Genomic DNA, 26,713 nt, shown 5'->3' on the forward strand with positions numbered 1-26,713 from the left:
TTCCTTCGGTACCTTGGTCTATAGACCAACTCAGGATTCAGATCCATGTTCACAATCACCTGATTCATTAAGAACAAGACACATACAGCTCTGTAACCAGTTCTTTTGAAAAATATCTTGTGGAGCCATATTAGTGCTTGGCTTATATTGAATGCTCCATAAATTTTTCTTGAATGAATGACTCTTTAACAAGACCTTCAATCTTTACAGCAAAATAAGAATCTTTATCTGCACATTACTGCCCCATTTAAACAAGCCCTATTATTTCTCAGAAACATATGCAACTTACAATGATTCCTTTTTAATAGTTAGGATTTAGGGCATTAGTCTGAATTTGCTGTTGTATGACACTGCAGGTAAAGATTTAACTTTACCCTGCATATAAGTGCTTAAGCAGTCACATTTGATATTTATTGAATATTTTTTACCCTCGAAATTTAGAAATTGCCAGTTTGAGTTAATTGTAGTCACTATGAGAGATGAGTGATCATTTTTGTTCCTTTTACTCTCTACTAGAGTCAAATTGTAACAAACACAGACATAAACACACACAATTTCTTATGGCTTAATACAATTCAGAGGTTTTGAGAGCCAGGGCCCCTAAACTTTTACTTCCTTGAGTTTTGTCTCTCCTACTATATTCATAATGAAAAAGGAGGTCGAACAGAACTGCTGAGCAGAACACAAGCTTTGACTGATGAGCTGGAGTTTTCATGGAAGCTTTCTATCTTATTTTAACATATATGTGATTTTAAATTCTAGTCATTAATATATGATATTTTGTTATTTTAAAACTCTTATTTCTCTTCTGTCACATCTCTGCTAGGGATGGTAGTCTAGTTTGTTTGCTATTTTCTTGAGTATCAGATTCTGATTCAAATGGAAGAATTTACGAGTCACAAGTAGACACGTCTACAAACTTGAGTGTCTGGCAAATCTCCCTTGGCCCGCTTGGTACTTCATGGCAGCTGTTGTTTGGGCCCTAAAGTGTGTTCTTTATTAAGTCCACTTTTCCACTAGCTGACTGACTGCTAATTTTCCAGGAAATGACACTGATTTCTTATGACCCTCATATAAGTCATGATAATCAACTGCCTAAATTCACTTAACTTTTATTGAATAAATACAATATGGCTTCTCCCACAGGATCTCAAAACCAAACCAAAAGTAATTCAGCTAAAATTAAACAATCCTTGGCTGTATGAAACCAATAAGAATTAAAATATAGGAAATTCCACTTAGCACGCGAAACAGGAATCCCAGAGGATTCCAGACTGAAAGCATCATCTCCGTGTGTGGGTCAGAGAAATATAGAGGGACGTTCACTATGGCTTTGTGTTATGATTGCTGGAGTTGGAAGGACCTGTGCAGGTGTGATCTATTAGAGAAGCAGCTATTTTTGGAAAAATACTGGGTGATAACTAAATTCTGTAGAGTAATTGGCTAGTTGTTACTTGCTTCAGATTTTCTAGGAGGAGAACAAGACTGAGATATAGAGACAAATTTTAAACAGATCTACCTGTTCTTGTCTTGATGGGAGTGGGATGAAGGAAATGCATGATCAGTATGAAAGATTCAGGCAGCTGGAAGAGGACTCTAAACAGCACAGACATGGAGAATGGGTATAGGTTGGGGAAAACCTTCTGCGTCCTGACCAGAAACATCACTGGAGCATGTAGAAGGGTAAGAGTGGTCCTAGGTCATGCCAGAGAGTCAGTGATTAACTTAGTCAGGACCTTAGAGGCCAGTGGAAAGCCAATGAAAAATGTCAAGGGTGAGTGGAAGTGACAGAATAACTGTATCCAATTTATATTTTTTAATATTTAGATTATGTAGAAAACGAATTGTAGGGAGAGAGCAGTGAGCACAGAGTGACCATGGAGATTGCTGTAGAAGCTCAGGCCAGGGTGCTGGTGATTTGGACGAAGGCTGTGGAATGGAGAGGGGGAGAAGTGGAAGCACTGGGGATAGATACTGGGGGTGGAACCAATAGAACTTGCTGAGGCATTAGGTGTATGTTTTTGTGGGTCTGTGAGTGTGAGTGCATGCACCCTGGAATGTTAGAAGCAAAGGGTGTGCAGAGAATTGGAGGCTGAGACAACAGGAGAAATCAGAGATAACTTCTATTCTTGGTGTGAACAATAAAACAAAAAACAGGTTTATCAAAAATACCAGTCTCATTTACAGTTGGACCAAAGTTCAGACTTAACAGCAGTCTCAAAGTTAGCATTCAAATGAATTCTTCTGGATCTGGTTTAAAATAAAAAAGATTGGAAGGGGGAAGATATTTCAAATTTCCATTTCAGAGGTGTTGATCTAGTATCTTTCTCGAACACTGAGATTATTTTTCTTAAAGGAATTTATAATCATCATGCTCTAAATGATCTCTAGGAGTGATTTACAGTTTTTATTATAAGTCATCATTGGTATAGAATGAAAAAAAAACCTGCCTATTTTTTTTTCTTTTAAATATGAAAGCAAGTGCGTTTCATGGTGTTGAGGAAATGATGTTCTTTCAAGCCTTGGTGATTGTCTTTTAATTTCAAAGGGTCTAGAAAAGGAAGCTGATAGCTTTGAGAAGTGTGGGGCGAGTGGTAGAAGCATGCATTTAAATCATGTTAAAAGCTTGACCCGAGTCTTTAGAGGTTTAGTAATTTATAGCAAGTGGTATAAATCCAGCTAACTCTGATGAAAAATGGACAGATTAGGTAGACACTGAAACAGGCAGAGATTATTAGTATAATAATTTTAAGAAAGCACAATTGATTCAGTTAAGCAAAATATATGGGCTTATCTTTTTTTTTTAATATGGGCTTATCTTTTAAAGCAATGTTTTTGAAGGTAGTTAATAAAAAATATAGCAAGCCTTGCATATTGATCGATTTTCTCTATCGGCCCCTTTACGCTATTTCTTGAAGACAAAACTGGGTAGATTTTTATTCTTTATTATTCTTGCTAACATTTTGAATGAAATTCTCCTCTAAGCTAATCTTTAACAATAGTAGCTAAAGTGATTGTAAATGTTATTTGAGGGGAAAACCCAGGTAGAAGTATGTAGGGTTCTCTATCCATTCAGATGTTTCATATGATTTGCATATTGTAGGATGGAATAATTTATTACTTGCTTCTGCATCTGAGTTTTGGTGGTCCATCTGTATTCTATATGGTCTGTATAGGACTTTGTTACAGAGAGAACAAAAACATAATATGAGCTTTAATTCAATTTTCACTATAAAACTTCATTCACATAGATTTATTTTAAATTTAATTTAAAGAAATTAGAATGACTGAAACACTATTACTTGGGGATTCTGTTCAGTTTATTGATTTAACTTCAGCATGCTATTTAATACAGATTGCTGTCATAGACATTGTTTCCAAAACTGTATTAAATTGAATATAGGATTGAAAAACATGTTTACTATTGCAGTTTAAGCAGTCAAAAAATTTGCAGGTCTACTTAGTTTGGCATGCTTAAGGGGTGGGTCACTTGAAGGATGCTTTCACTGACTCTCTTATTCTCCCATCAATTCAGGACACTTTTCCTAAAGCAAATGTATAATTATATTATTGCTCAAAAATCTTAAATTCTTTCTTGCCAACTTCATCAAGCCCAGATGAGGCTCTATGTGGACCTTCTCTGCACTGATAGTCTGTAATTGCTTCTCATTCTTCCCTTCCTTGATTTCATAGCAAACTGAACTACATTCCCTCCCACCCCAAAATAACAACCCCAAGTCCATTTCCAGGAGATTCATAGATCCTACCCATTTTGTAGTACATAGCTTGCTTCTCTTACCACCAGGATCCAGGATTAGGGAGAGAAAACCTAAGGTTTCTAACATACTCTGGTCCAAGGACTGCCTTCTGGTTGAATGAAACATTAACTACTTTTTACTTTGAGTTTCTTCATCTGCAAAAGGTACTACTGCACTAATACATGATTATTTGGGGGACTAAATGAGATAAAAATAAATACACAATGCCTGGCATATATCCATTTAATAACTATAGTACTCCTCACTGTAACATGATAGTCCTTTTAATAGCTGCTGGCATTTCTCTCTAAGCTATGTTTTATCATTCTAATATATGTAGAAAGTTGGCATTTTACTCTTTTTATGATACATTTAGAAGGTAAACAAAGACTGCAATAATTTTCTAATTAGATATGTTTACTTACTATACTATATCATTCACATTTTGAATAGCCCTAAATTATCATTTGAACTCTAGAAAGATCCACTTAACAATTTTACAAAACTTGTATTTGCAAATTTGCATGTTCTCAAATATGACTATTGAAATAAAAAAGATTTTCTTGGGATAGAATTCTTTTATTCCCTTTCCTTTTCTTTCATTTTCTCTTTTCTTCACTTTCTAAGATGAATTTCACATCATTAATTTCACCTTTCCTTTTCTTCTAAATCAATACTTAAAGCTATAAATTTCCTTCTGTGTTAACTGCATCCCATAAATTTTGGGATTCTGTTTTCGTTATCATACCACTTAAAACATTTCAAATTCCTTATGGGATTTCTTCTTCAACCCATGAGATATTTGATTCCCAAATGTCAAAGAATTATACTGAACTATTTAATTTCTGAAAAACTTAAAAGATTTATTTTGTAATAAATAATTCAGAAGGCTGTCCTTCTGAATAGTCCATGTACACTTGAAAAGTATATATGTCCTGCAGTTGCTAATTGTAACGTTCTTTAAATGTCAATTAAATCAAGTTGCTTTAATAAGGTCATTCACATCTTCAATAGCATCAGTATGTGCCTAGTTGTTCTAAAACATATTAAAAGAAGGATGTTAAAAACTCTACCGATGATTCTAGATTTTCTTTTCTCCATTTCTTTTCCTTTTTCTTTCTTTCTTTCTTTTTTTTTTTTTTTTACTTTATATATTTTAAAGGTTTGTTTATTTGGGATGTATATACTTGAGATTATTATAGCTTCTTAAAGAATTGGCCATATTTTCATTAAGCTGCTGCCTCTCTTTATTCCCGATTATACCCCAAGTCCTGAAATCAGTTTTGTCTGACATTGATAGAACTCCACCAAATCAGTGTGGGTATAGGGGCCTCTTTCTGCATCCTTCTCCTTTTCAATCATCTGTGTTTGTGTAGAAACAGTGTGTCTACTACAGACAACATATAATTGGTTCTTGCTTCTTTTATCTAATCTGACAATCTGCCTTTTAATTTGAAAGCTTCGATCATTGAAATTTAATGTGATTATTAATATAGTTGGGCTAAGTCTACCTTCTTGCCAGTTTTCTGTTTGCCTCATCTGCTCTGTGTTTCCATGTATCTTCTTCCTTCCTTCTTTCTTTTAATTGAGTATTTATTAATATTCTGTTTTACATGTTCTGGCATGTTGGTTTTTTACCTATTCCTCTTTATTTGCTATCCTTCTTTATTGTTTTAGTGGTTGTGTGGATTACAGTGTACAATCATAACTTATCAAAGCCCATGTAGAATTATTTGAATGAATGTTACTTTATATGTAAATACCTTATAATCACAAGATTTTTTTTACCTCCCCTTCCATACTTTGTATTACTGTAGTCATATATCTTATTTCTTAATATGTTATAAAATCTTAATACATTATTATTTCCCTTTAAATTGTCTTTTAAAGAAATAAGCAGGGAGAAAAATATGCATTTTTATATCCATCCACGTTCTTGTCACCATTTCCGACATTTCTCCTTCCTCTTCTTTCCTTCCTGCATATCTGAGTTCCTACCTAGTCTCCTTTTGCAGCTCTGCTTGAAACAATTTCTCTCAGCTTTCATTGATCTCAAAAGGCCTTTCTTTGGCCTCACTTTTGCTTTTGCTATAGTATTCTGATTGAACATTTTGGCTAATATTTTCCTCCTTTACATCAAAGAGGTTGCTGCATTGTCTACTGATTTTCATGGTTTCTGATGGTGCCATTCATTCTTACCATTGTCTCCATGGAAGTAATGTTTTTTGTTTTCTCTGTTTTGGAGCTTTTCTTTGTAATATTTTGTTTTCAACAATTTCTCTTATGTGTCTAGATGTGATTTTCTTTGGATTTGAGGAAAGACAACGAGTGGTCCACTTTACTCACCTTTCCTCCTGGCAGCTGTAGAATGACTGACTTAGGAAAACATTCGAGACCTAGGAAGAAACTCTCGCACCAGCCACATGTGTTATTTACACCTCCGTTAATGAGTACAACAAGTACTTATTGAGCGCCACTGTCTGCTCGGCCTGGTCCTTGCCGTCCACAATACAACAGTGAGCAAGACAGATGAAAATTCCTGCTTTTTTAGAGTCATTTCTAGTATAGATGCTGGAGGTTTGGGGAGCCAGGTAACAAATAACAAAAACAATACATAAATGTTTTTATAAATTGCAAATCAGTAAGGAAGCATGCTCTTTGGAAATCAGGCAAGGGATAGCAGGGCATGGGGTCTGGGCAGCCCGCAGTAAATCGGTGAGGCCGACTTACAGTATTATGTAATATGTTCAAGGCTGGCTTTATTGGAAGGTTGCCATTTAAGCTTAATCTGAAGGAAGGTGCAAAAACTCAACCTGTGTCTATTCAGAGAATGAGCACTCCAGGCAGAGGGAACATCATTATTTTTCAAACCTGCAGCATCCACTCTGTTTCTACAATCCATTTACCATTTCTTATTTTGTACTTATTTACAAAATGTATTAAATTTCTGATGTGAGTCAGTTACTATGCTAAGTGGTGGAAATGCAAACGGAGTAAGTTAGAGTTCCCACTTTCAAGTTTATATTAGTTCCAAGACCTTCAGGTTCCTAGAAGGTAGTGAATTGTGTGTGGTGTTCAGGCATGAGACAACAGAGGATGAAAACAAGCAGTGTGGGTCCCACACTAAAGCGTTCAAATTCGTATCAAGTAATCACTGTCCTGGACAACCAAAATATATCTGTAGTTCCAGTGTTTCCAACCAGCTGCCAGTTTGTGACCCTTCAGGAAATGGGTCCATCAAAAATTAGATGCAGGATACCATGAGTGTGGGATAGAGATCTGGGTGCAGTGGAAACCCGGAGGATACTGATGAAAGAAATTGGGAAAAGCTTACCCAGCTGCAGCGCCCCAAATGCAGAAAGATGTCTTCTTGGCTGTTCCTAACAGGCTTCCCCGCTTCTGTGTGTGCTTTAAATTAGTTGTCAAACTGTGTTTTCAGGCAATTAGGTGAAGTTAGCGACCCAGCAGTTCCTAGGTCCCTATTTCTGAAAGCACTTGATATACCCTTCGTAAATCTTCAAAAACAAAACAAATCAACAGAAAAATGTATTGTGCATAGGTAGTTCTTCCTTGTTCCCTAAGTTACTTGTCATTGAGCCTCTTTCATTGAATATATCCTTTAATTTAAGTCTCTTTCAGCCATTCTTCTCTCGACTTTTCTCTCTTCTCTCATCAGTAATGAACTGTTTTCTCCTCTGGAAATGTCCTCTCTTTAAGAGGCCAAGTCACATTGCTGTGCCAGGGGAAAAGATTCCATCCCTCTTCCTTCCATTGCATTCTTGCAAAAGAGAAATGGAGGACGTAGGTCTCCTGGGTTGTCTTGGAAACCCCAGAATTTTATTCTGAAAACATTTTAATATTATAACTCAGAGTAAACACTGGGGGAAAGTGTACATTTGTAAAATGCTCAAAGTCCAAGGTCTCTACAGTCATGAATATGGTGAAAAGAATTAGAATAGAATACCTAATCAGTTCTTCAAGTGTGCCATAAGTGGTGATGTTTCTAGTAATGGCAGGATCCCATCCCATATGGCACATTTTGAGGAGCTCTAGAGTGACATGATTTCATTAGTACTCATATTTTTATCATAAGCTTACTCTTATTTTATAGTGCTGATAGTGAAAACTCAAGAAATAGTAATTAAGAGGAGCTACTGGGAATAATCCTTTCTAATAAAAGCTATTTTAGTTATCTATCTACTCTTTAGACACTTGAATGATTTGTAAGGCACGAATGCCTCTCTACCTTACAGGGCAACTCAATATATGAAATCCAGTAATGTGGAAATTTTACAAATCATGAAAAAGATGCCTATGCTTCATTTGAAAACTGAAGCTTAATGAACTTGCAAACAAACTCAAATCAATTGAGTTCTCTGATTCTAGTCTCCTAAGGAGGACTACATGGAAATTGATTTCAGAACAGATAGGGTCCACTACTAACACATGCTACATTTTAAGAGGGATATTGATCTCCTTACCATTTTTTGTTGACTATAAACATTATAAATGTTCATTGTAAGAACATGTGAAATATTGAAAGTATAATACATATAAGTGAAAAGACTTGTGTATTTGATACCCAGAAGTAGCCACTTTTAATATTTTCATACACAAATTCCAAAGAGCTTTTCATATATACATTTAGATTATGTTGTATTCCAAAATTGCATTAATTATAAGTGTTTTGAGTCAGTATTATGCTGGAAATATCTTGTTCCAATGTCAACACATGGAATTATCACTTTTATAGCAGCATCAGGTTACATGAAATTATTGCATCTAGCATATGTAACCATACCCCAGTAATGTAGATTATTTTCCAATTTTTGATATAAATGACATGGTGATGAAGTCACTTGCACACTTATCTTTGTGCATTCATCTGATATACTTTTTAGTAAAAATTCTACATATAGCCTTGTTGGATCAAGGATATACAAATAATAATACATGCTACCAAACTGCCTTCAGGAAAGTTGTACTGATTTATATTCTGTTTACATGTCCCCTCGCAATACAAATCTAATTTTTACAATGAAACTTATTAGGACAATATGATTTTTTTTTTAAACGTTGAGTTATATGTCATTTTGGTACCTGTTCTGTATATTAGGTGGTACCAGAAAAGCTAGCAAATATCCATCACTTTACTTCCGATTATCTCCTGGTGATCAAATATCTAGACTTTTTTTTTTTTTTTTTTGAGATTGTGTGACTTAGATTAGGTCGGATCTTGTCAGCTCAGCTCCTAACTAGAATCTAACTTATTTTCTATCAGATCTAATATCTTCTTGAATTAACACATTCTTAAATGAAAATCATTATTTCTGTGTACATTGCTAGCATTTCATATAGAGAAGCGTGGATGAGTTTAATCATCTGTTTTTTTATCATCTGAAGGTATAATCAAGCTTGATTTTACAGCAATAAGTCTCCTGTTACAAAATTACTGTCTGAGACACACACAGATGACTAATTTCATGGCATCATACACACTTACTCCCTGTTATTGTGGAGAGTGACTGTTGGACTCACCCTGAACCAAGATGAAGTTCCTGATCACTCACTATATGCTTGTTTCTATCAGAAATAAATAAAACCTACAGATCTAAAATAAATTTTTATAACCCATGAACTATATCATCCTTTGACATCTAAACACATAAGCCAGAAAATTGGCATATCTTCTTTAGCTATCCAGTCAACTGTCTGATAAGGCCAAGTATCTCTGTCATCAGACTCTTTACTTTCTAAATTTAATTGGAATTGTATGTGGATTATTATTGGCCAGGGTGTTTAAGATTTAGTATGTGTTCTCCAAGGATTGTGATGTATCCCAGGACTTGGTTAGTTCCATAGCTATCTTTTTAAATTTTTGTATAGAATTTAGTCTGAGGAGGGGAGATTTTTTTTTTTTTTCCTATTAGGTATAGAGAATAGATCATCACCAAAAAAAAAAAAAAAAATGTGTTTAACTCTAAACCAGATAACTATCGTGTAAGATTTTTGTTATTGTTGCTTTTCAAGTCAGGCTCCCAGATTGGCCTAGATCTTGTACTGTGGCAGTTTGCCAGATTGTCAAGGCATATAATCTTGTGACCACCAGAGGAAATTTTGAGTCCTCAGCAACTGCTGTGTGCACCATTGAACCACTCTTTGTGGCCTGTTGCGGACAAGTTTCTGATTAGAAGTGGACTAGAAGCTAAGTTACTTTTCTTTCCGACACCTGAACAGAGGGAAGAAATTAACCCTAGATTTGGACCTTAGCTATCATCCCACTGAATACTCATTTTACAAATGAAGAAATTAATCCTGAGATGTCAGGCAGTTTACCCAGGATTACCATCCATTCCATAAAAGTCATTAAGGACTATCCATTTGATGGATCCTTTTTTTCTTATAAAATTACTGAATTTTTAAGGAAGGGATAACAAAGATTCCCAAAATGATCATCTTGGTGATGCTGAGAAACACATTTCTAATTTAAAAAAAAAGGAAAATGAACTCAAAGAACTTGCTTAATTTCAGAAATTGAATAGAAGTCTTATCCAACTTTGTCTTTCAATAAAAAGCTACTAAAAAATGATTCATCACTGAAAAGAAAACTAGCATTAGAGTGATCTCTTTATGGCTCTTGTCTACTTGGCTTTTTTCTTAGTAAGGACCTTGGCCAGGTTTTCATTAATGTATTGTGTCTGTGAGTTAAGAATTCACATCTTAAATTACAAATCTTGAAATAGCTTGTGCCCTTGGTACTACTGAAATTAAATTTAGTAATATTCTTAACTGAAATATACCAGAGTGTAGAGTGAATCACAATGATCTTTATTTAAATTAGTCATTCTAAACCTAAGTTAGTCATAAACTGGGAACCTATGTATGTCTTATAACATACTCTGATTAGGGGTACCAGATTTCTTTAGAATGGAAAACATCCAGTAAGCCAAAGAGAACTTTAAGGACCTGCATATCTTGAAGATCTAGGAAGAGTTTGTTCAATACTTGCATCCCCAATTCTGTGACCTATAGAAATATAGAGTGATTGCCAGGATTTTTGAAGATTTCTGGGACATTTTCTATGTCTCTAGCTTTTAGAGTTCTACTTCTGCATATTTTCTGTGTACTGTGCTATGTGGTATAGAAAAGAAAATCAGCACCAACTCTGAGTACCCTCCCCCAAAAGACCACTTACACAAATCTTAATGGTTTTCCTACTACTTGATAGAGAAGGGGAATTTTGGAGAAGGGATTTGCACAGCAGTAGCAAAAACTGACCAATTGAACAGAGGTTATGTCTGCTGTTGCAGTGTCCGTGGGGGTACTCCAACTATATAGTATTCCGAAGGAGGGAGCCTTATGATCTGGCCAGCTTCTCTTTCTTTTCCTTCCCTATTCTATTCCCTAATCTCTTGAATTCTTGTCTTCTTCTTCAAGAAGGTAGAACATTTCTTTCCTAATCCCAGAAAGTTGAATGATATCCAACTCCTATGAACTTGCACTCATACCATCAAACACTTAAAGATATTTTTCCAAACTGATAATTCCCTGCTATCTTTCGATCAAGGAATTACAGTATCTGAGTACACATTTTTCCCCACCACATGACAAACAAAAGTTTACATTAAGCTGTGACAGCCATGCATGGGACATGACCGATTCATTACTCCTCAACTGCCATTTTGCATAGTCAATTGAAGAACAAATCATCAGTGTACACAGCCTGCTCTCTGTAAAGACTAGAGGATATAAAATTGTTGAAGGCTTAAGTATGTAGTTATTTTAGTGCCGTAGAAAGTGGAGCAGCAATAAGTTACTTGCCTTGAGCTGTGATACCTCATCTTCAGTTGTACATCTCTATTGCCAGCGATTTCTGGAAGCTGTGTGTGATGACAATAGCATGGCTTTGTGTTTGAATTGACTTATCTCTTGTTAGCAGGATACTTTCTGTGGGTTTTTGCAACATATTTCTGCAGTGTTTATGGATAGTACTTCCACATTTCCTTGCACACTGATGAAGAACCTTAAATGAAGTGATTACTTGGTTTGAGTTATGTGGTGGTTAAACTCAATAGCAGCAATGTATACTGTGTAAGCTCATTATTTTCAAGATCGAAGTACAAACCATTCATTCTCACTGAATGTGTCAACGAAGATGATAGCAACCCAACCAAATAGGATAGTGATGCATTGGCGTTCAATATTAAGCCACAACTGGACTCTTAGGGAGCTCCAAGCACATTTGAATATGTGTAACTTAAGAATCCTTTGTCGTTTGCATTCTGTTAAGTTTCTGATGCATATGCAGTCTTAAAGAAACCTTGTGAGAGAAGAAATATTAGCAAAACCTCATACATTAAAAGTGACAAAAATTGCATTAAGACCAGAGGCACAAAAGAAGGTTCTTCAGGAATTCTCGTCATATGACATGGTTAGTTCTGGAATTCATGAGATGTGTCAGGTTACCTTCCATCAAGCTATGGAAGAAATCAAAGCCAACTCTGGCAATGAGGGTGTTTCTCTAAAAAGTCAATGGCATTGATGCCCAGGACCAGCATTTGATGTTTAGGTGGTACATTAAAGACAGAAAGGTCTTGGAGGAATGTTTGATCTGGGAAGCACTGCAGTGACCTATGAAAGGTGTCAATTTGATTAGCCTCATTAGGGTCTGCCTTGATTTGTGAGTTGAAACTTGATTGCTTTGCACTGGTGATATCTTTACTGAACTAGGAAGCCCATCAGAATGATAATATGTTATCCCTTGTATCATGCACTTGCCAAGAAACAGTTGCCTACAAATTTAAATCGGTCATGTCTATTGTGGTGACTGCTGCAGTTTTGAAAAAAGAACCGGCTCTAATTTTCACCTCTGCTACCCCTTTTTTTCAAAGCAGTTGATAACGGAACATTGTGTGACAAAAGGTGACTTTCTTCGACTAGATATTTGTTTGTTTAAATGTGGAAAGAAATAAATTATAGGGTTTTTTTTTTCCACCGTAAAGCTGAAATTCAGTAAACATTTTTGTGTTAGAAATACTTGTTTCTAGAAATAAAGGCATGAGCACCAGAGGTGAAATTGTACCGAATTTAAAGCACTTGTTTGTTGTCATGCCTAACCATATTTCTGGAGAGCTTACAGTGAAAAGGAATGGATTCAGAATCATTTGACTGAAACTGGGATTTGGTTCTCTATAATAGTAATATGATAAAATGTGACCAAAATGAATTCTGAAGCAGGGCCCAAATCTGAATTTATTCAAGGCAACGAAACCCTGCACTGTTTCTTTAACTGACAAAGACAGTGAAAAAAAGCTGTTCACTCAGGAAGTATTTCCTGAATAATATATAGTATATTTACATTATATGTAATATCTAAGTATATAATATATATTATATTACATATAATAGATACTTATATAATATATAAATATAAATAGAATATAGAAATATTATAAGAAATATAAATGAAATATTTCTATAATAAATAATATATTTACAGCTTACCTTATAATAAATATAAATATAAAATATTATATAATAAATAGAAATAAAATATATATTAAAACTCATAAATATATAAAATATTTGTATAAAAGAAGTTTACTCATTTTTTAATTTAATTTTATTTTTTTAAAGATTTTATTTATTTATTTGACAGAGATCACAAGTAGGCAGAGAAGCAGGCAAAGAGAGAGAGGAAGGGAAGCAGGCCTCCCACTGAGCAGAGAGCCTGATGCCGGGCTCGATCCCAGGACCCTGGGATCATGACCTGAGCCGAAGGCAGAGGCTTTAACCCACTGAGCCACCCAGGCGCCCCAAAATTTATTTATTTATTTCTCCAGCCTTATTGAGATATAGTTGGCAAGTGAAATTATAATTAAAGTGTACGTATGACATGATGTTTTGATGCATGAATTAGTGTGAAAGGATCCCCCCCATCGAGTTAATAACGCATCCATCACTTCCCATATTTACCTTCTTTTGAGATCATTTAAATTCTCCTCTCTTAGCAAGTTTTGATTATACAGTAGGGTTATCAACTACCGTCTAATTCAGTAGTTCTAAGGTGAGTCCCAAGAATTTGCATTTCTAACAGGTGTCCAGGTAATGCTGCTAGTCTGGGACCACACTTCAAGAACCACTGCCCTAAATGAAGGTAAGAAACTGCTAAAATGGGAGTGATGGCTGGTATGAATATTACATAAGTCACATAAGTCACTGATTAAAGTGCTATGGCAGAAGAGTCTCTGTGCCAGTAAACTTCAAAAAGTGTATCATTTTGTGTGCCCAGCATCACAGTGAAATTCAAATAAAGCACTTATAAATATTTAATTCAACTTTTATAATATACCTTAGCTAAAGAAATAACCAAATTGGGCCATACTTGGTAAGACATTTAAAAATGGGTTTTTTTGGTGAGCAAAAGGAGTGCAGGCTATAGCTTAAGAATTGTAGATTTTGATATTGAAAAGTATAGCACCTAATTGATACTTGATTCTGATAGACTGCTAATAAGTCATTTGCTTATGATTTATTCATTTTTTAGGGGGCTCATTTTTAAGTTTTCTTGTTCTTTCCACTGAAACATCTTCAGCCATCTGTACTTGTGAATTGTTTTAAAAATTTTCTCTCTCATGATTGTATAATAGATTGTGGCTTAGAGCCCTCCGCACCCCTTTCTCTGGGAGACTTTATAAAGTTTCTTTTTTACTCTGTGTTGGTAACTCACCTTATACAGCAGGTTCATAACATTCCAGAAATAAACTTTACAGGGGAAGTATTTCTCAGGACATTCTTTTCCCCTGAAATCAGAAGTAACACACTCTACACCCTAAAAGGCTATGATCACTTTTCATTACTGTTATTTTCATCTGACATTTGATGTACTTGACCCAAGGACACAGCTCTCAGAGGCTGTTATGGGAAATGTCTGAAGAGCCCTTTTGATTGTCACTGATTAGAGCCAAGCTTCTGTTTCTTTAGGTTTTAGGTTGTGTCTGAAGTCAGAAACCTGATTTGATCTCTGGTTCTTTGGGAAGCTGCCCATAGTCTCTCACTTTCCACCTACGATGATTCTAAAACTAGGCATATGTAAATGCAAACAGCGTTCATTCGTTATTGAGAATGTGGCCACTAGGAAACCTTTACTGCCAAAATAATATAGTTATAAGCAGCGGCGTGCCAGTAAATGTTTAACAGCCAGCTCTCTGAGGAAGGAAAACAGTCCCAATTTCTAGCATTTGCCTGTTTCTTTGGTGTAAATACTCCCACCATGACCAATTTTAAGCTACCAACTGGACATCGCTGGAAATGGAGTTGGCAAGAGATGTGTGAAGTTGATTCCCGGGAGCTGGCATCGGTGCACCGTAAGAGGCGTACAGCTTCATTGTTTGTTTGTTTTTAGGTGAATGAGCATAGCAATAAGAAGGAAAAGGAACCTCAGGTTTCCAGTATCAGTCCACTGTGTGAGAAAAAGAAAAAAAAAAGTTTCAGGGTTGGATTGTTTCAAACTACTAGCTTCCTACCTTCCCATTAATACGTAATGTATTAAATGGCTCTCCATCTTTCATCACCATAGAAATAATTCTGAAAGTCAAAAGGAGCAATATACTAAAAGCAGTCAAAACTTATCACTAAAGGGAAAATAAATGCACAGCATCCTGGCAGTATCTTATAATAAAGACTCTGAGCTGTGGGTTTATGCTAGGCTTTCCCCCAGGATGGTGCTAATTACTGGTCACCCAGTATTGGGTCATCATTTGCTCACATGCCTTTCTGCCCCACTGGACTCGAACTGGTTGAGAGCAGGCACCATTTTTCTTTCTTTCTTCCTTCCTTCCTTCCTTCCTTCCTTCCTTTCTTTCTTTCTTTCTTTTTTTTTTTCCATTATCTCCAAAGCTTAGCATCATCCTTAGTAGTAAAGGGCCCTTGTAAGTGGGTTCTGTGTCTCCACAGAAGACAACTCTTTTTTTTTTTTTTAAAGATTTTATTTATTTATTTGGCAGAGAGAGATCACAAGCAGGCAGAGAGGCAGGCAGAGAGAGAGAGAGAAGGAAGCAAGCTCCCGGCTGAGCAGAGAGCCCGATGCTGGGCTCGATCCCAGGACCCTGGGATCATGACCTGAGCTGAAGGCAGCGGCTTAACCCACTGAGCTACCCAGGTGCCCCCAGAAGACAACTCTTAAAGGTCCTCCCAGCTCCACAACATCTCCTGGGATCTGCCCAGGCCTCTGTTGTAACTGTATTACAATTGAATTTTTCCCTCTTTTTAATTCTGCTCTCCTTAGTCCTTGAAAAGCATTGTTCCTGAGAGCATGCTACAACAAATCTCCTGCAAGCCAATCTCCTGTTCAAATACTTAGTATATGAGGTTTTGAATATTTCAAATGAAAAATTTGGAAATTTGGCCACTTTTCTACAATAGTGCATTTTAAAGCAATATTAAATAATTTGCATTTACTCAAAAACAATGAACATCATTTTGCTTGAGGGTGCTATTAAGCTAGATGATCCATTGGATTATTTAACTCCCTCAAAATTTTTCTGCCCTCACATAAAAAATGACCAGACCTTGCAATGATTAGTGCAACAGAGTTTCAAGATAGAGTGCAAACTGTTTTGAGAAGGAATGCTACAGCGATCATAAAATCTCATAGACAATTCTATAAAACTGGTACAGACTGTTGTCTAACTTTTTTTGTTCTTTCATTGAAAATGTAGATATGTGTGCCTTTGGCCTCATGTAGTCTGGCATAATGTACTCACTTTTTTTTTTTAATCACCTTAATTCCATAATATATCACCTGGGATTCCTTAGTACAAGCAATTTCCACATGACCTGGGTATCGCATGGCCAAGACAATATGACATCTGCATCTTGAATAATAAAGTCATGTCTGTGGTACCAGCAAATCCCCTGCCTTAGGTGAAACAGAGGATTGAGGAAGCCAAACATTGCTTATTATTGTACTCCACAGATCCCCAAGAGCACAATAGATTTCTCTGCAAAATATGGGTTGGGTTTTTTTGTTTTTTTGTTTGTTTGTTTTGGTTTTTTAATTAAATGAAAGTGTCTAAATGTACGAATCTCAGAAATGAAGATGATTAGCTTCCGATTCTTCAGCATGCCCCAGAATAGCTATTATTAACACTGGGTTTGTGTGTCCTAGTTTTGGAATGAAGTTCCTATTTAATTATATCCCAGTAGTCTTCAAATGGATTTGCAATGCCCTTCTTACTAATAAGATCCCATTCTCAATTCTAGAAGATGCTTCTTTTAGATATCAGTAAAATGAAACAAGTGACCTTCAATCATTTTCCTGAATTAAAGAAAACTAGGATGTGCTGTTGAGATCACATTGTTATCATCATGATGACGAGTCAGAGAAATACGTAATTATAGAACTGCAAGTACAAAAAAACAGCACAAACGTTAAACCAGAGCTAAGTAACATAGCTCTCTCTCTTAGATGGATAGATAGGTAGGCAGATAGGTAGATAGATAGATATATAGATATAGGTATGTGATATTGAAATAAATAAATATTGTGATTTGAATTAAATGATGCCACTATAAATCAGGAAGTAAAATGTCAGTAATCATTAAGCAGGTATATTTGTACCTTTTTGGGTAGAGAGACAGAAGAAAATATCGTATTTGTTCTACTTTATGTTTGTGTATTAGATTTACTCTGAGATAGGAGAAATATGAGCTTATTTTATTACATCCTCTTGTGTCATGAATTTAGCATACAGTTCTGCATTTTATTTCCAGTCCACATTCTCTACTTTCCATTTCCCTTCCCTTAATCTTTTAAATATATTGAATAAAAGCAAAACCTTAGCACTCAAGTCCAGCCACACTGGGCCGCTGAAACTCCCCCAGCTGTGCTGAGGCCCACACTTGGTGAGTTGGACTTCCAGAGAAAAGAACAATTGGTATCCATGTTTTTCCCAGCACAGACAGACCTGGAATGTGGAGGCAATATTGGGGGAAGCTGAGGACCTAGCAATGCAACTGTGGCAGCTGGTGTTGGGGTAGCTGTATCCACGGCCACATTCCGGAGGTCTGAATGGCCTGTTCAGACATAAATCCCAGCCTGTCTTCATGAGTGCTAACAGATGGCAACCTCATGGCAAGACTTTATTTTATGGCACAGATTTTATACGCACTTGGGCCAAGCAACCTTGTGTTCAATGTGACCATAATGACACCATCACATCCCTTACCCCTAAAAAAAAAAAAAAAAAAAAAAAAAAATTGCTTACATATATGTTTTAGTGTAATGTATATCACATCACCTTTTTCTATGAATCACTTCATTCTAGAGTTTGTTGGGGTAAGGCTTGTCAAGGAAAAATTATCAACTTAGGGAACCAGTATGAGTTATCAAGTATCCCATATTGAGTTACCTTTTCAAAAGACATGTCCAGAATCCAAAAGATGGGAAGATGGCAATAGTATCAGAGATAAGTGAAAAGAAAGGAAATTAATTAAATTATGTCTGAATGAACTCAGAAAAATATGGGAGTTTAAAAGGACAAATAAATGAACAAAATGGGCTCAAAACACAGTATTTAATTATTTGGGCTTTAACCCATGAAAACCACTTAATTTATTTCCTGATTCATTCCTTACTGTTAAGAAATTCTGTGCTCTGGGGTGCCTGGGTGGCTCAGTGGGTTAAGCCTCTGCCTTCGGCTCTGGTCACGATCTCAGGGTCCTGGGATGGAGCCCTGCATCGGGCTCTCTGCTCAGCGGGGAGCCTGCTTCCTCCTCTCTCTGCCTGCCTCTCTGCCTACTTGTGATTTCTAACTGTCAAATAAATAAATAAAATCTTTAAAAAAAAAAAAGAAATTCTGTGCTCAACCTAGAAAAGGTAGATAAAGCATATTAAGAGAAAACAACTATAATGATAATAATAAACATATTAGAAGAAAGAAAGTATGTGAAAAATATGTGGAAAACATACTTAACCATTTGAAATTAGCTGGAATCCAGGCACACATGAGTGACATGTGAGTGCCCTGAAAATAGTTGCAGATAACACCTCACTCATGTGTGCCTAGAATCTTGAACTAATTTGAGGTAGTTAGGTGACAGAGCTTTGGTAATGCAACTTAGAAGGAGGATCTTGCTTTCCTTCTTGTCTTAAAGAGGGGAGGGGAACCCACATGAGTCAAAGACAGAGAAAAATTCATCAAAAGTAAATATACTGGGGCACCTGGGTGGCTCAGTTGGTTAAGCAGCTGCCTTCAGCTCAGGTCATGATCCCAGGATCCTGGGACCGAGCCCTGCATTGGGCTTCCTGCTCAGTGGGGGAGTCTGCTTCTCCCTCTCCTTCTGTCTGCTGCTCTGCCTACTTGTGCTCTCTCCATCTCTCTGTCAAATTAAAAAAAAAAAAAAAGTAAATATACTATTAGGCTATATTGACAGTTTAGTTTTCAGAAACATCAAATACTGCATCCCAGTTAAAACTGTTATTTGGTATTGTGTTCATTTTTAGGAAAAGATTTTATACTGGCATCGATAGAACAGATTCGATTTCTAACAACTAAGATGATGAAGTCAAGGGAACAAATACGATGTGAATTAGCTGAAAGAACTTGGAATATTTAGCCTTCAGGAGACTTAATCTTTCTCGATGGCTAGTTTAAATATTTCAAAGGCTGTCCTAGGTGATGGTTTAGAATTCATCTATATCAGTCCAGGGGGAGAAGAATAGTCAACCAGGGGAAGTCACGAATAAATAGGGCCTCCATGCAATGGAGGGAAAGGTTTTACTAGACAGCCCCCTATTTAAAGTAGAAATGGACTGTTTTGTGAGATAGAATGCATGTTCAAATGGAAGGTGAAGTCAAACATTTGAATGATAGTGGAAGGGATTCCTGTAGTACATGAGGAATTAAGCATGATGACCTCATATCGCCTTTGTTTCTAAAAGTCTATGTTTGGTTTGGAAGAGAATATCACTCAGGACTTATTCAACAACTATGTAGGGCTGTAACACTTGAACAATGCAGTTCATTCAGGGAATTTTATTTTTGTATATTACAAATAATGTCAGAATGTAGGGAAAAGCCAAAATAAATGTCTTTCAGCAATGTAGATGGTATTCTATAAAAACTATCGATCAAGGACCAACATCATTTCAACAGTTGGCACAACCTAGTGTTAAACCGTAAGCTTTGTCAGGGTGAGGTTGCCAATCCAAAAATTGAAAACAGGTGGCAAAAGTTCCCTGGGGTGCTTGGCATCTGTAAGTAATCACTTACTGTAACAGCCCTGGTCAGATACAAATTAGCTTCATTGCTGATGACATTTTTAATAGCTGAAGGACCTCACAGCTTTATTTAATTCGAATTATAAGATACTATATACGTGTAGCTGATCACCTTTGACAATTGTTCAGTTCTCTTCTACTTTGTCAGTCTAAGTTGCAGTATACCATATATTATCTTTATAATGTAAAAGGGTCATGAACCATGATAGAAGGCAAGATACACTTATTTGTCTACACTGCTTCAGTGTTTCTCTGTTGCATTTACTCTGGTTCTTCTAATCATCCATAACCAGCTCTTAAAGAGAAATCAAATGCATCTGTATTTGGTTTCTGTTCAGTGGAAATGAAATCCCACAAAAACCAAACCATGGTTTGAACTGAAAATGCTCATTTTAAAAGTATGTTACTAGCCTTCCTGACATTATATTCCACTGCCCTCCTGCCCCTCCCCAATGGATCTGGGAGTGAATTAAAGTTTATTCATGGGGAAACTGATAGATACGGGATGGATAAAGACTTAAATTGTTAATACTATCCAAAATTGGTACACTCCTGGTTTTATACTTCAGAACTTCTTTGGAAAATGTGGTAGAAAGTGAGAATTTAGTAAAAAGGCCAAACTATTAGTTTGGAGACAAATGAGTAGCTTAGAGTACTTTATGCATGTCATGGGAACATTTCTGTAGATTCCTGTAGGCTATTGGTCTGTGTTTCGGTTAATAAGGTGAGATAATTTCTCTTAATGATTATACTCTGGATAATTTGTCAGAAAAGCTTTCACTTTGTTGAAATGATGAATTACTGTACTTGAACAGGTGAGGCTGGTCACAAAGCAGGAGACAAATAAATATGAGGAAATAGCAGAATGTTTCAAAATACCCTGTTTTGGAAAATAAAAACTGTGTGTACTCAAAGAAGAAAGTATTGCGTATGACCCAACGGTCTATTTGCCCCCACTTTTTCTGTTTTCTCCATAATATGGAAAACTATAAGGCTTAAGACTGCTGCAAAAAGTGACTAAAGTTTTAATCCAAATGAAATAGTAGATGGAGTTGGTGGAATCCAAATCTTGTTCATGTAGTCGTACATTAGGCTGCCTCCCTCCATCCCCACTCTATTCTCCACCCCGGAAGAAGTTTTACCTTCACATGTTGTATTTTTTCTTACTAAGCATTGGTCCATTATACAAACTGAAGAAAATATTTTGTATCATTGAGTTTGATCAAGCCCTGACTGTATTTTATTAATTTATTCAGCGAATGAATGGCTGATTTATTGTTTGGGAACAACTCTCTGCTCATGATGGTTCTCAGACCTTTTATGCATCAACTATCTACCTAATAAGAAGCCTGGTTCTTGTTAAAATTTAGCAAGAGTAAACTGCATGGCAGATTACAACAACATTTCCAAGATAGTTCATATGAGGCAAATAGAATCAAGGAATAGTGAATGCCTTTGTGTTGTGTAAAACTGTAATGGGAACTTAAGCCTTCTGTTGATAGAGAAAACTCTTTTGGGTTACTCCCATAATCCTTCAGGATAGGATTATCATAGCAATTGCTAACTGTAAAGCACATGTAGTAACCTTCTGTACATCTAATGAAGACATTACCTTGGCTTATTCTTTTGACTTAGAAGACAGTCATGGCGTTTTCCCATTGGTTACATTGTGCAAACATAAAGTTATATTTTAGACCCTCTTGACTATGAGATTATTAAGTCCTGTGATACGGCTTTGCAGCCCCCAGGGATACCACCATGGTTCAGGAAGGGATTTGAGGGGAATAACATGGAACCTGCAGGCACTTCCAAGTGAATAAGCCTGCTGCCCCACTGGTGCTCCTGTGTAGTCCTGAAGAATCTAGACTAGAAATGGTCCTACCATGGGTTTCTAACTCTGAGCTTCATTCCAATATTACAGAAGAATTTGACAGAAGTTGGCTTGGACCTAAAACGTATACAATCCCTAGAATGTGTTAGGATTAAATCAAGCAGCTATACCTAGTATCTTGAAGTTCTTCCTTGCTCCTGTTTCTCTGCCTTCGTAAGATTTTTGAGTTCATGTAAGTTTTTAAAATAAGGCTAATTCATAGTACAGCTTATTTTTTATTATTTTATAAATTTTAAAGTTGTTAGGTTATGCAAATTAATTGATCTGATTTGGATTCTGATGCTTACCTCTTACATCTATTTTTCAAGAAGCTTTTGGAGAATGAGAGGAGTGGATAAACCAGTATTTTAATATGCTAATCATTGCATGATGAAGGAGTTGTTTTAAGAGGTGAAGAATCATTGGCTAAAAGCAGGTTTTACCATTACCTGTATGTTTTGGGTTCATTACACAGTCTCAGTTCTCTGTTATCATTAATCAGTGTGGAAGTACTTAAGACTAGATAATGTTTCAACAGGACAATCAGGGTTGTTGTCTCCTAAATCAGAGGTAAGGAGTAAACAAAACTGCTCAGACGCTAGGGTTATATTCTTTGAGGCAAGAGAGGCAAGTTGCACAGCCCAGCAAGATGACACCCTGCTAAGGGGCTGAATGTAAAGGTAGAGATTAGTGTGCTCAGAATTCTAGAAGGAAGGAAAACAAACATACTCTGGGCAAAAGAAATACATTTGGGCTTTTCTACATTCAACAATTTATTAGATTAACTGTGTGTTGTCCTGGACTTCTGCTTGACATGTGTTTTTCTCATTTATTCATCTCTGAGCAACCAATTATTAATGGTTATTAACGCTCCTTTTAATGCAGCAGTGTGTCCGATGCTGGAATCATAGGGAGAAAAGGTGACATTACCTGTGATGTAAGTCAGCATATGGTAGTTGCTATAACGAAGCAGAGAATGGTCTTATGAACATGAAACCAAGCATGCTTCATGAACTGGGGCTTAAAGAACAGTGCAGATGCAGGGAGATATTCTAAGAGTGAGCGGCATGAGTTCGGAACAGAGGTAGGAGGGTCCAAGGATTACTTTGGGAGTGGGGGTAGAAGGTTTGAAGGCTGGATTGGGACAGCATTTAGAATGGCCTTGAGTATCAGACTAATAGGTCTAGCCTTTATTCTGTGGACAGTTTAGAGCCAGTGGAAATTTTTGATCAAGTCCTCTGACTTTATGATGATGTACCTGGCAACAGTGCACAATGGATATTGGAATGAGGAGGGAATAGGTACAGGGGCACTGTTGGGCCAGTAGAATACAGAAAAAAATATAACAAAAGCTTGAACTATGGCATTAAATTTAAAATAAAAGGGGCAGCATTTATTTGATCAGTTGAGGGAAATTTAATTAATGTTTTCTAGATTATTTTTTTTTGTGCTGGTGAAATAAATACATTTAAAATATTTCTACTTTCTATGTACCTGGAGTGGATAAGTCAAAATTAAGAAACAATGTTGAAAAGGTTAAAGAGATTAGTATTTTTGCTAAAGGAAAATCCTATAAGTAAAATTTCTTTGAGTTTTCTGTGATGGAGGCAACACAGGAACTCTGTCAATTCAAAGGTAAAAGTTTATATTAGACACTTGAATCCTTAATTTTCAATTTTAATTATTTTTTCTTAAGAAGTTGTGCCTACAGTTAATTTTTATATTTTTGTGGACGTTTTGTCATTTGCAATTGATAAAGACACTTCAATTGTCTGATATCCTTTAGGATTTGAGAATATAGTTGTGCCCCTTACCCTCAATTTCTCTTACCCTGGTATCATTTACCCCCAGTGCACCAGGGTCTGGAAGCAGATGATCCTCCTTCTGACATATTGTTGGAAGGTCAGTAGTAGCCCAACCCCACATCACAATGCCTACATCATTCACAGACTCCATCTCATTACATAGGTGTTTTGTCATCTTACACCATCATAAGAAGAAGGGTAAGTGTAGTATAATAAGATACTTTGAGAGACAGAGAAACCACATTCCTATAATTTTTAATATAGTATATTGCTATAATTCTATTTTATTATTATTTTTGTTAATCTTTTACTCTGCCAAATTTATAAATTAAACTTTATCATGTATGTATGCATAGGAAAAAACATAGTATAAAAAGAGGTGAGAACTATCCATGGTTTCAGGTATCCACTGAGGTTCTTGGAACATGTTCTCCACAGATAAGGGGGGACCACTTTGTACATGATCTTTTCCCTTTAGAGGGAACTCAAACCATTATTATTATTATTATATTGCCAGTGTAATCAATAATTACCTTGATGTCCTCATTATTGTAAGGGGACTTAGTAGGCAAATAAGGGTATTGCTCAAAGATATTTTGGCTTCTCAATTTCTAATTAGAAATTTCTGATTTCTACTTAGAACCTGAAATTAGTAAGTAGAAATATACAACCAAGTTGCTTTCATGGATCTGATAGAGTCAAAGGACATAGGTTTCAGATTTACCTTTAGAAAAACACCAGTTTCACTGGTACAGAATTAAGTTATAATGGAATTTTCCCTCTGATGATGAATTACCAGTCTGAGAGGAAGTGGTTTGGGAATGGTGGCCCACCAACCAGAAAGCCCCAAGAACAACCATTAATAAGCACCCTTTGGTTGAATACCTATCATTATGGGGACTGAGCTCCCTGGGAGAGCGCCATTCTGCCTCCATCTGACATGCAGAATAGTCAGTAAGAGAATGAATGAAAAAGTATTTTAAAAAACTGCCAAAAATGGATTGAGCAAGTTTTTATTTGGAATAAATAATAAAGAACAGAATTAGAACATTTTATTTTTTTCAAGGGAGTGTTACAGATGAAACTAATGAATCATAATGACTTTGATCAACTTGTAGAAAGTAAGACATGATTTTTATGTACAATATTTTAAAATATTAAAATATTTACTGTTTTATGTATAATATAACATTCTTTAAAGTATTTTTGAGAGTCTAAAAAGGAGGAAAGCAAGCTTGATAGGCAGTTTTGGAGAAGTCAGAGAATGGTTTGAAGTCTCAGGATTATGGGAATATTCCTTTAAGTAGAATTTCTTATGTCACATTTCCATCAGGAAGTAGATAAGTGGCCAATTTCTAGTGTAGTTCCACAGTTCTCAACAAAATCAGCTTATTACTGGATCTTCATTGCACCACAAGATAGAAATTGTTAGTTCCCCAACCAGCCTGTGGCTTCTGTGGCTCCCGGAGGGCTGTCAGCCAGTCTATGGGCTGAGAAGTTGGCGGCCAAGCAACATTAACATGGAAACATGAAGTCACTTAAAGGCCATACTTCACATGCTGGTGACTTGAGAAAGAAAGGAAAAATAAATTTTCTTGGCATTTACTGTGTCTTAAGTGAAGTCAAGAGTTAGATTGTATGTGGGGAGAAAAACTTTCACGAGGAATGTAGCAAAGAAACAGATAGTGCACAATGAGGGGACTTAATTTCCAAATCTTATGGCTTTCTAGTTAGCTATAAATGTCATATTAATGTCTCTTAACAACTAGTAAACTTCAAGAGGACAGGGCCCTCGTCTGGTTTTGCTAACTATTATGCCCTGGAGAACCTAGTTGGCACGCAGTAGATTTTTGGTAAATGAATGAGTGAACAATTACCTAATCTTCTGTGACTGTGATTATGCTTAATTCATAATTATGCCAGTTTGTATAATAAAACAATGAAATACTCGCATCCTGATTCTTAAAGGCAACTTGAGGGACCTGGAGAAAGTCATCATTCTGAATCTCTGAGTTTCTTCATGATGGAGAAAGTCATCATTCTGAATCTCTTGAGTTTCTTCATGATGAAAATGAGTGTGTTAGACTAATCACCTTCCTATTTTCATAAAAAAGTAGTATGAATACACAGTTTAAAGAGTTGGTAAACCATCATTTTTTTTTTCCCACTGCCTTGTCATTTCCTACTTTCCAGAGGCAGCTGTTTCACTTCTTTTTAACTGTTTCTCTTGATACTTATCTGCACGTACCTAAGTCATATGCTTCTAGTGCTAGCTCTGATTTTTTCACTTTTATCATTATCTCTTAAATAAACACTCACACAGTGGGTGTGTAAATAACCCCCAGTCCCCATCGCCTCCATCCTTTCAGCTTCCCAGGGATGAAGAGAGATCTTACCAGAGATGATGAGTACGAGAGAACTTTCCAGAGCTGAGCTGTGCCGTATTGTTGTAATTCCCTTCATCTCTTTCAAGTCAGATTCCTTGTTTCATAAATCCTTTATCTCACCTTTCCTTGATTTACTGTCTGAGTAGTTAACTGAAAAAAAAAAAAAAAAGGCCAAGGAGGTAGGTTTTTGAGACTTTGTGTAGACAAAGTGGTCTACTGTCACGCGAAATTTGACTGTGTTTAGAATTTAAAATTGTATTCATTTTCCCTCGCAATTTTGAAGGCCATATTTTTTTTTTGTCTTCTAGTTTGTCATATCCACAGTGTTCAAAGACTTCAAGATGATGTATCCAGATGTGGATATATTCCTTTCCATTGCAGGGCACCAGTGGGTTCTATCAATCTGGAAACTCATCAATTCTGGCAAGTTTCCTTAGCTGATTTTTTTTTTCAATTTATTTATTTTCAGAAAAACATTATTCATTATTTTTTCACCACACCCAGTGCTCCATGCAAGCCGTGCCCTCTATAATACCCACCACCTGGTACCCCAACCTCCCACCCCCCCGCCACTTCAAACCCCTCAGATTGTTTTCCTTAGCTAATTTATT

General features: G+C 36.2%; 1 protein-coding gene across 1 annotated transcript in view; it reads left to right on the forward strand.

The window, feature by feature from the left end:
* PLXDC2 (plexin domain containing 2) overlaps positions 1–26,713 on the forward strand; it is a 472,118-nt gene that overhangs the window by 120,660 nt on the left and 324,745 nt on the right. The window lies entirely within an intron of this gene.

This window comes from Neovison vison, chromosome 12, assembly GCF_020171115.1.
Source record: "Neovison vison isolate M4711 chromosome 12, ASM_NN_V1, whole genome shotgun sequence".
NCBI classification, from domain to species: Eukaryota; Metazoa; Chordata; class Mammalia; order Carnivora; family Mustelidae; genus Neogale; species Neogale vison.